The sequence below is a fragment of the Triticum aestivum genome, chromosome 7D (assembly GCF_018294505.1).
Source record: "Triticum aestivum cultivar Chinese Spring chromosome 7D, IWGSC CS RefSeq v2.1, whole genome shotgun sequence".
Classification (NCBI taxonomy): domain Eukaryota; kingdom Viridiplantae; phylum Streptophyta; class Magnoliopsida; order Poales; family Poaceae; genus Triticum; species Triticum aestivum.
In genome coordinates this window covers 445,347,639-445,359,269 of record NC_057814.1, presented here as the reverse complement: position 1 = coordinate 445,359,269, position 11,631 = coordinate 445,347,639, and positions in this window count along the sequence as shown.

The window sequence follows — 11,631 nt, the reverse complement described above, 5'->3', positions numbered from 1 at the left end:
TTGGTGGTGTCCGGCCATTGCTCTCGCTCCCCGAAATATAATTTCCACATTCCTTCGTGCGTGGTGCCGAAGAAGTGCTGAAGAGTCCGCCGCCCTTCTGGATTAAACTCCCACATATGGAGAGACCGCCGCTGACATGGCAGGGTCCGGAGGACTAGCATTACTTGGACGATGTTCACAAGATCGATTCCCTTCTCGGTAAGGCTTCAGATGCGACTTTGTAGAGTCTGCACTTCATTGACGAATCCCCAGTCCAATCCCTTATTGATCCATGAAGCAAGCACAAAAGAAAAAGAAAAGTCTGGGTCCCTATATAAAGACCCAGAATATTGAGCGTCTCCTCCTGGGTCTCGAAACTTACCTATCCTCAAAGAGTTGTACCCGGGGGACGGTTGGGTTACCCACGCCTGCATTATTGAAAATCCCGTGAATAAGGGACACGATCCCTCCTTTGACAAGACGTGCCAGTAAAACCGCGTCCCGAGACATGGGGCGAGGGGCTAGCCAACGGTTGGAAATAATGACCGGGCAGGCGTAATGCAATATCATAAACAGTTGTCAGTAGGTCGGACCTGTGGAATATTGTATTCTCTGCAATTACATACATGGGTCCGGATATACTTACTACATCCGAAGACTATTCCAGAGTTCGGAAGGAGGGAACCCGCCTTGCAATGCCGAAGACAAATCTGCGCGCCGGACTCCTCGTCATTGAAGCCAGGTTCAGGGGCTACTGAGGGAGTCCTGGACTAAGGGGTCCTCGGGCGTCCGACCTATTAGCCATGGGCCGGACTGATGGGCTGTGAAGACATGAAGGCCGAAGACTATACCCGTGTCCGGACTGGATTCTACTTGGCGTGGAAGGCAAGTTTGGCGACCGACTATGAAGATTCCCTTTGATGTAACCGACTCCATGTAACCCTAGATCTCTCCGGTGTCTATATAAACCGGAGAGAGTAGTCCGGATAGAGATACTCATTACCATATTCACATAGGCTAGACTTCTAGGGTTTAGCCATTACAATCTCTTGGTAGATCAACTCTTGTAACACTCATATTCATCAAGATCAACCAAGCAGGAAGTAGGGTATTACCTCCATAGAGAGGGCCCGAACCTGGGTAAACATCGTGTCCCCCGTCTCCTGTTACCATCGATCCTAGACGCACAGTTCGGGACCCCCTACCCGAGATCCGCCGGTTTTGACACCGACAGCAGCCTCATTGTTGTCAACCGCCATCTCATCAACAACTGGAGGGTCGGGCACGATCACATTCTCTTTGGGTTGGACTGGATCACTGGCAGGGGGAGTAGCTTCTCTCTCTTCTTCTTTCTTTTCTTCTTCGGCTGATGCAGCCGGAATGTCTTCAGCAGCTTTAGCTTCAGACTCAAAAGCAGACACATAAGGGATGGCTTCAGGGAACACTTGACGTGCTACTGAGCTAGTGTGTTGCACATCCTCTTCTGGAATGCTTGACATGGAGACCGGAGGCCTGAGGCCTTTGTGAAGCGTGTGGAATGCTGGCGACGCCTTTGGTGAGGGAGTGGTCTGTTCCATGTAATCAACATCATGCACCGGAGTGGTGACTTGAGTTGGTGGAGTACGGGGGATCTCATCTGGCAGGGGGGTGTCTTGGTGTTGCTCTACCCACGAATCATCTTGAGCAACTGGCGTCAAGGGATGACCAATGCTAATAAGTTCACTGCTCGTTGTAGCAGGCGATGATACCATATTGGGTTCAAGCTAAGGAAGGACTTCATCATAATTCACATTGTCTTCACGACCAATGTCTTCAGCTGTGTTGGGGTCAACAGATGGAATCTCTTCACTTTCTGGAGCCTCTGTGGAAGTATGCTCATGAATCACAAGGCGGTGCTCGCGGTTGTCAGGTGGTGCAACATAAATTGGCTTGACATTCAGCGGTACTTGGGCAGTGGCACGCTCTTTTCTTGAAGACTTTGAAGCCTTAGTCTTCAATTTCTTTGTGGATGGAGCAGCCTTAGAGGAGTCTTGATGCTTCCTCCTCCTGGCTTCGGCTTCGGCTTGCCTTGTCTTCTTCTGCTCAGAAGCTGCTGAGGGGACCTTTGGCTTCAAGCCAGTCATGCCGGCAGGGAAGACAATGCTTGGTTGGCCCTGCCTTGAAGATTTAGGTTCAGCTTCAGCAGACTTCTTGGTTTTCTTGGCAGCCATCTTGGGGTCAATGCCAGGACACCCAAGTGCTTTTCTCTTCTCAGCCTCATTGTGTGCTTGCACACATTTCTGTGCATAGTACTTCATGCACTCGCGTGAGCCTTTGGCTTCTTCACGCTTCTTGTTGAATTCGGCCTTGAGGTCATTCATCATTTGCTTGAATATTTGCACATCAGCAACACTGAGGTTTTCAACATGCTTCTTGAAATGTGCCTTCTCATAGTCTATCTTGTTCTTCAGCTCAACGATTTTCTAAGCCAAGGCAAGTTCATTGGCAATGGCGCCGTGAAAAGTGACGCTGATGTCCATAGGCAGCTGCAGATCGTCAATGTTGATGCTTTGGTCCTCAAACCATTCATCAATGAAGTTGTTCAGTATATCAGCATCAAATAGAGGCAGATCTTGGAAGATCTCAGCCTCTTGCTTGCTCTTGATCAACATTTCCAGAGCTTCATCTCCAAGATCTTCATCACTTGGCAGATCGATGGTATTGTCTTCATTGCGTAGAACGGCAGCAGAAGTCAGGTTATGCCCAGAAATCTTCTTGGGCTTCTTGGTCTTCTTGGAGACATGAGATAAGTCTTCAGACTACACACTTGCTTCAGGAGGTGCAGTCGTCAATGGCTTCACAGTCGAAGCTTTTGGAGCAGCAAAGGGCTTTGAAGCTTTTGACTTCTTCTGCTTCGGTGGTGCAGGTGCATCCTCAGAGTCTGCATCATTAGAAGATTGTTCAACTGTGGCCCTCTGAGCAGCAATATGGGAGAGGAGCCCATCGAAGCCATTGAAAGGGATGATGACATTGGGATTGGCGTCACGTGTGCCATCAGTCCTTGGAGCAGACGGACCTGGGTTGAAGTTGAGTCCGAATGCCTTTTTGTTCTTGGCAGCAGACTCCTTTGCAAACTCGAAGTTGCGCTTGAAGAGATCATCGTCACGACACCATCGAAGAGGTGATGGGTTTGCATTTTCAGGTTGAGGCCCTCGGACCATGCACGGATAGAAGCCTTGGGCAATAGCTTCAGGCTTCGTCTTGGGTGGCAAATTCTTGTAAAGAATATCGCCCCACAGGCGCTTAATAGCATTCTATTCTGCATACTTAGGTGTGACGAAGTTATACTTGAACCATTGCTCAACCCAGTATCTTCGGATCCACTGTATTCTGGTCTTGCGCTGTCCATAGGTCTCCTCTGGATCAGACTTGTATAGTTCATAGAGATTTGGAGGCAGATCCCATAGCAGTATTTCCACGGTGTTGCCTGCCACCCTTCCTTGCAGATTTTTCAGTTGCCATAATATTCAGATAGAGAGGCTTCAAGACAGTGAAAGGCTTCCGACGACTTGTCAAACAAGAATTGGCTTCAGGAGATTCAATATGATGCTGTAAGTATTCTGCAAATGAATGCAGACTATGAAAACCAAGGGATTCTCCCATAGACATGTACCTGTGACAGCATTAGAGATGCAAGGGAAGGGGCAGAGGTCATATGCATTCTCAGACGATTTTGAAGATAAATCAGTTTGAAGACATTGACCTCATAGTGCGAAGACATTCACTTATTTGAAGTGAGTTAGTTCCAGATTTGTACGAATCCATGAATAGGTACAAGTGAGGAATCTAACTAGTTACGAGGCATAAGCGAATATACTTGCAAGATATGAGATGTAGAAACTGTCGGATGTGGGGTTCCGGCAAACCCTTAAGGTTCGAACACTGGGGTGCGCGCGAAGTCTTTCCCCTCTACCGATCTACGCCCTAGCTCGCTAAGATCTCGTGGATGAACTCGACGAACTCGCAACACAGAAAGACACGAGGTTTATACTGGTTCGGGCCACCGTTGTGGTGTAATACCCTACTCCAGTGTGGTGGTGGTGGATTGCCTCTTGGGCTGATGATGAACAGTACAAGGGAAGAACAACCTCCTGAGGTTGAGGTGTTCTTGTGGCTAGGGTAGGCTCTCGATTGGGTTGGATCAAGCTAAGATGAGATGCCTCTACTATGGTGGCTAGCTTCTACTTATATAGGCCCTGGTCCTCTTCCCAAATATCGAGCGGGAAGGGAGCCAACAACGGTGGGCAAATTTGAAGGGGGACAGCTAGTACAAGCTATCCTGACAAAAGTGGTCTTCGCCTGCGAAAAGCTCTGGTGGTGACACCGTCTTGGGCTCCACGATGAGCTCCGTCTTGCCGTCCTCCTGGTCTTGGTCTCGTTGCACCAATATAGCAACCTTTGCCTGATGCCTCGGTACTCTTCGCCTGCGCTGGCCTCCTTACCACCAAAGAGGAAATAAGGACGCTGCACGCGCTGGCGCCCGTCTGGTGTCGTTCGTCATGGCTCACGTCACGAGAGCCTCGTGAGGTTTGCCCCGCCTTGATATCTCCGCTCCTCGTGAGCCTGCCTGGCTAGGCCACTCCAGAGGAAGTCTTGCGTCGTCCGCCTCGCGAGGGTCTTGGATGCTTAGTTGATGAAGATGGGCCGTACGGCCTGCGGGCTTAGCCACGCCATGGGCCGCAGGCAGGCAAGTCTGGGGACCCCCGTTCCCAGAACGCCGACAGTAGCCCCCGGGCCCAAGGTGCGCTCGGGCTTGGCTTCGCGGCGAAGCCAAGGGTCCAGTTCGGAGCACCGCGGGCCCCAAAAGCCTGCGGCCTCGGTTGACGCGTGGCGGTCGATTGGACGTGGGCGTCTCCGCTTCCCCACGCTGCCTCGGCAACTGCACGACTTGACAAGTCCCTGCGACATGCAAGGAAAACCATCATTACCTGCGATCGTGGGAGACGCCGGTTGGCCTTCTTCCACTATAAATGGGGAGGAGGGGGCGGAGCCCCCGTCGCGCATCTCTCCCTCGCTTGCTTGCTTCTTCCTCCTTGCTCCACTGCTTGCAGCGCCACCGATGGCATCACGTAGGAAGTTCTCTGCCGCCAAGAAGGGAAAGGCTCCTCGCGAGGGACCCGGCTCCCCGGCGCCCAAGCGCGGTCGCAGCCGTCCGCGCAAGCATTCCGCGACCCCCGCCCTGGCCCACCATCGTGGCGGCGCCGCGCCATGTTGAGGGGATCGTCCCAGCCATGGCGGTCTAGCTGACGAAGGGAGGCGTGCGATGGTGGCGCGGCCTCCCAGTCCGTGCTTCCACTCAGCGGAAGTGTCGCCGGAGTTCGTCGTCTGGTCAGAGAACCCGAACGGCAACTGGCTCCAGCTTCCGCACTTCTTCGTCTACGAACTGCCGGCCCCTGGTCCAGGTGGGCTCTGGTTGCAGGCGGATGGTTGCTGCAGCAAGGCCTCTTGGGTCGCGGTCGAGACTTCTGCCGCGGGCAACATAGCCCTTGCCCGCGGCTGGCAGACGTTTGCCTGCGCGCGCGGTCTGGGCAGGCGGTGCACGCTCCACTTCAGGTATGACGGTGGGTCGACCCTCTATGCGAGGGTGTTTGGGGAAGATGGTCGCCGCGCCGGGTGCTGCCCTGAGACGAACGACGGTGAGGAGGTGCTCGGCCTTGGTGACGGTCGCGACGAGGACGAGGGCGAGCCTGCCCTCGGTGGCGACCGTGTCTCCTCCAGCTACGGCGGCTCTTCCTCCGGCGACGGCTCCAACAGTGGTGGCTACGACCAGCCGCCACGCCACCGCGCCCGCTTCGAAGGTGGCAGCGGGTCATCTCGTCGCCGCGCCTCCATGAAGCGCGAGGAGAGGTCCGGCTAGGCTCGGGGCGCCGCTAAGGGCCTGCCTCCGCGGATTGCGGCAACACCGCTTTGTTTAGCTCTTTTTCCTGCATCAAAAAATTAAACCAGTATGGGCCCAGAGGGGTGTGTATCAAACTGTGGTTCCTTAGTTATCGCACTGTGCGTGTTATCCTCATGCCGTGTTGTTATTTTTGCGCAAAGATAACTTAACCTGGTGCGTCCATGACGTCCTCTTCCTCACGAGGTGTTTGTTCCTTCGCGTCCATCTTAACCTGGTGGTCTGTGCTTGCTCGGAACTGCAAAAATTCGTTAGGGGTGCGCTAGAGGATTTGCCGTCCACCCAAGCCTCGACTTAGCGCTTTGTATCACGGTACCCGAGGGGCACGGATTAGGAGAGATGCGCCAGCTTTCAGGCTCGAACGAGGGTGGCTCGCGAGAAGGCAGAGAGAAGAAAAATGCTCGCGAGGGCACCTGGCTAGCCCCCTCGCGAGGTATGCGAGAGAGAGAACACGAGCAAACCAGAGCCGAAAAATGCGGTAAGAGGCTAGGGAATCAAATCAGCAATGAACACCAAGAGCAACTTCGATTAAGGAAAAGCGAGCCAACTACGGAAAGCAAATGAAAAGCCGCGTCCGGCACCTAATCTAGTCTTCAAGTCTTCTCACCAGCGCGGAGCTAAGTGTTGCCACTAGGCGTGGGCGGGAGCCCCAGGGCCTGAGGCCGGCGCTCCTGAGACTCCGGGGCGTGTACAGCCCCAACTCATTATTACGTGAGAGTGTCACGGGCGGCGATTCTTCACAGGCACCGGGCTTTCTTCACAGGCTTTGGGCCTTTCTTCACAGGCTCTAGGCCTTGCTTCATAGGCTCTGGGCCTTGCTTCATGCGTAGAACTTCTGGAGGTGCTGGATGTTCCAGGCGTTTTGGATAGGTGTCCCTTCTTGCGTCTCCAGGCGCACGGTGCCAGGCCTGGAGATGTGGACGGCCCTGAACGGGCCCTCCCACATGGGTGAAAGCTTATGCAAACCTTCCGTGGAGAGGACCCTCCTCAGGACCAGGTCACCCGTCTTGAGCGTCCTGGAGCGAACGTTGCGGCAGTGGTATCGCCGCAGTGCTTGCTGGTACTTTGCCGCCCTTAATGCAGCTTCGCGATGACGTTCCTCCCCCAGCACGAGATCCATCCCCCGCGTGGCGTCCTGCTGCGTTTCGTCGAACGCCAGGACCCGTGCGGAGCGGTGCTTGACCTCGTGAGGAAGGACTGCTTCGGCTCCGTAGACGAGGAAGAATGGAGTCTCGCCCGTTGGCTTGGTAGCGGTGGTGCGGATAGACCACAGCACGGACTGGAGCTCGTCGTGCCAGCCCCTGCCGCAGGCCTCCAGCTTCTTCTTGAAGATCCTGGTCTTGAGGCCCCTCAGGACCTCTGCATTGGCGCGCTCAGCCTGACCATTGCTCCTGGGGTGGGCCACCGAAGCGTAGCAGATCTGCGTTCCAAGGTTAGCACAGTAGGTTTTGAAGAGGTTACTAGTAAACTGCAAGCCGTTATCTGTGATGATGCGGTTGGGGACCCCGAAGCGGCTCACAAGGCCCTTGATGAACTTGACGGCAGAGCCGGCCGGGATGGTACGGACGGCTTCCACTTCTGCCCACTTGGTGAACTTGTCGATGGCGACGTAGAGATAGCGATAGCCCCTGGCGCCCGTGGGAACGAGCCTAAGATGTCCAGCCCCCAGACTGCGAACGGCCATGTGACAGGGATGGTTTGGAGGCCCTGAGCAGGCTGATGGATTTGCTTGGCGTGGAATTGGCAAGCTTCGCAAGACTTCACCAGCTCGGCTGCGTCGTTGAGTGCTGTAGGCCAGTAGAATCCACTGCGGAACACCTTGCCGACGAGGGTCCGTGACGACGAGTGGTGCCCGCAGTCCCCGCTGTGTATGTCAATCAGCAGCTCCCTTCCTTGGTTGCTAGAGATGCAGCGCAGCGTGACATCGTTCGGCCGTTTCCTCTATAACTCGCCGTCTTGAATGCAGTATGCCGTGGCTTGCCGGGCCACGCGCTCCGCGTCCTCTTCCTTCTCCGGTAGCGCCCTGTGTGTCAGGTACTCTTTGAATTCCTTGGTCCAGCATTCCTCCTAGGGCTCGAGCGCCAAGAGCAGCCGAGCTCCTGAGGTCGGGCCACAGGCCGGGGATCCCGTGGCCAGAGGCTGTGGGAGCTCCTCCCGAGGCTGAGTAGTGCTTGAAAGAGGTGGCGTAGCTGATGGCTTGAAGAGCCGCTCCTCAAAGACACCAGGCTCTTGCGGTTGCCGCTTGGATGCTCTCTTGGTGATGTCGTCGGCTTCTTTGTTGGTGCCCCGGGGCACGTGCTGCAGCTCGAGACCTGAGAACTTGTAACGCCCACGATGCGGCTATATCTCCCACGTGTCGAGGCACGACTTAGAGGCATAACCGCATTGTAGGTATTGTCGCAAGAAGGGTCATCTTCACACAATCCCATGTAGTGAACAAGAATGGGATAACGAGAGTTGGCTTACAATCGCCACTTCACACAATACATAAATTAATTTATACATCATCCAAAATCCACACATAGACCGACTACGGTCAAATCCAAATGAAAATAAGATAACCCCAAATGCTAGATCCCCAATCTTCCCAACTGGGCTCCACTACTGATCATCAGGAAACAAAACAAAGTAACGACCACGTTCCTCGTCGAACTCCCACTTGAGCTCGGTTGCGTCATCTGCACCGGTATCGTCGGCACCTGCAACTGTTTTGGTAGAATCTGTGAGTCACAAGGACTCAACAATCTCACAGCCGCGAGATCAAGACTATTTAAGCTTATAGGAAAGGATGGTGTAATGAGGTGGAGCTGCAGCAAGCACGAAGCATAAATGGTGGCTAACATACGCAAAAGAGAGCGAGAAGAGAAGCAATGCAACGGTCGCGAAGCTAGAAATGATCAAGAAGTGATCCTGAAACTACTTACATTCATGCATAACTCAAACCGTGTTCACTTCCCGTACTCCGCCGAAAAGAGACCATCACGGCTACACACACGGTTGATGTATTTTAATTAAGTCAAGTGTCAAGTTCTCTACAACCAGACATTAACAAATTCCCATCTGCCTCATAACCGCGGGCACGGCTTTCGAAAGTTAATACCCTGCAGGGGTGTCACAACTTAGCCCATTATAAGCTCTCACGGTCAACGAAGGATAAACCTTCTCCCGGGAAGACCCGATCAGTCTCGGAATCCCGGTTTACAAGACATTTCGACAATGGTAAAACAAGACCAACAAGACCACCCGACTGTGCCGACAAATCCCGATAGGAGCTGCACATATCTCGTTCTCAGGGCACACCGGATGGGCAAGACGTCGGGTTGGCATAGACCCTGGTTGCCCAGGGGGCGCCGAACATCGCCCAGTTTGGGCCAGCACTCGAAGGAGCACTAGTCCGGGGGGTTAAAATAAAGATGACCCTCGGGCTCGCGAAAACCCAAGGGAAAAAGGCTTAGGTGGCAAATGGTAAAACCAAGGTTGGGCCTTGCTGGAGGAGTTTTATTCAAGGCGAACTGTCAAGGGGGTCCCATAAATCACCCAACCGCGTAAGGAACGCAAACTCAAGGAACATAATCCTGGTATGACGGAAACTAGGGCGGCAAGAGTGGAACAAAACATCAGGCATAAGGCCGAGCCTTCCACCCTTTACCAAATATATAGATGCATTAATTAAATAAGAGATACTGTGATATTTCAAAATAACCATGTTCCAACATGGAACCAACTTCAACTTCACCTGCAACTAGCAACGCTATAAGAAGGGCTGAGCAAAAGCGGTAACTTAGCCAAACAACGGTTTGCTAGGAAAGGATGGTTAGAGGCTTGACATGGAAAAATGGGAGGCATGATATAGCAAGTGGTAGGTAGCGCATCATAGCAATAGAACGAACAACTAGCAAAGCAAAGATAGAAGTGATTTCGAGGGTATGGTCATCTTGCCTGCAAGGTTCTCAGAGTTGTCGAAAGCTTGATCCTCGTAAGCGTACTCAACAGGTTCCTCGTTCACGAACTCGTCTTCCGGCTCTACCCACAGCAAGAACACAAGCAATGGAACCACAATCAATCACGGGAAATGCACAAGCAACATGATGCACTACATGCATGATATGCGAGATATGATATGCGATGCGTATGCGTGTTCCGGAAGAAAAAGGATGAACAAGGCAGGAACTTGGCAAACCAAGTATTCCACTGGAAAGATGAGATGATTTCGGTCGAAATCGATAGAAAGATCACCGGAAACGGATGCACGGTTTGCAAATGGCAAGCAAAACAAGAATGACATAATTCTGTAATTAACAGCAGGATAGCACTTAGAATACATCAAGTAACTATGCTACAGCACCCCAACATAGCAACAAAGCATATGACAGTGATCTACAGGAGATGCTTGACAAAATATGAACACTGAGATATGGTTAGATCACACAATAACAGGCTCAAACAAGCATGGCAAAAATGCAAAAGATATCAGCTTCACAGACTTAGTGAAAATACTGGACATGCCAGAAAAAACATCAGGAAGCCATATTAAGAGCAAGCAAGCAGCATGCTACAGGACAATATCATAGCAAATCAAGGCATGTCATGAATCTACTAAAGGCATAGAACAAAAGTCCCTTACTGACCATGAGCCAAAAAGGCACAGAAGATATGATGGCACCCATGTAAACATAGCAAGTTTCGTTAACAGGTTTCAGACTTAGCAGAAAACAGAACATGACATTAACAGAATTATGAAGGCATCTTGGTGAGCTTGATTCACTCACAAAAAAGCAATAAATGACAAAACAAGCATACCTACAGTAAGATGGCATGTTTATGAAGCTAACCATGGCAAGAGAAAGTTCATAGCATGTATGGATCAACTACAACAACCTTGGCAAAATTGAATATCATGTTAACAATCTGCCAGGAACATTTTATAGCAAAAGTAGAGCAAGATTAAGACATGCTAGGGCACTCTATAATTGCAAACAGGGGAATGGATGGATAAAGCACAACTATATCTACAAAACATCCTTACTTAACATACTCAAAATAAGCATGGATCTCACTGTAGCCACATGGATACATGGCATCAAAATAACAGCAGCAAAAGACACTGCAAAATTCTGAGTCCCTGAAAACAGAACATCACGAAGCCTAGTTTGCATACTTGTGCTAGTCACCACATAGATCACAAAAATACATGGCATACATCTCTATAAAGATGGCATGTCATAGATCAAAACACCTGTAGAGCTCATGCCCATAAGATGCACACATCAAATGCAACAAAAATAACAAAACACCAAGTTCTGATAAGTAACAGCAGTAAACATCATATAGCACTCTTGCAACGATAAATTAGGCATCAAGATGGACTCAAACGATCATGGCGCAATGGAACAAAATGAAGAGCATCTTGTGGTGAACATTTCGATATATCATGCACGCAAAATGGAGCAGTATGCAATAAGATATGCATGATGAATAGAGTAACATAATGTGATAAATTCGAGACTTAGCAGAAAACGAGGGGAAAGTCAACCTTCAGATCTAGGGTTCGGATCGGGCGCGGACGTCGAGGCGGGCCGGAGCTCGTCGGAGACGGGCGGCGCGGCGGCCGGAGTGGACGGGGGAAGGTCGCCGGGGCGGGGTTCACCGGATCCGGCGAGGGAGAGGAGGCGGCGGCAGACGGGGAGACGGGGGCGCGGTCGCCGGTGCGGAGGACG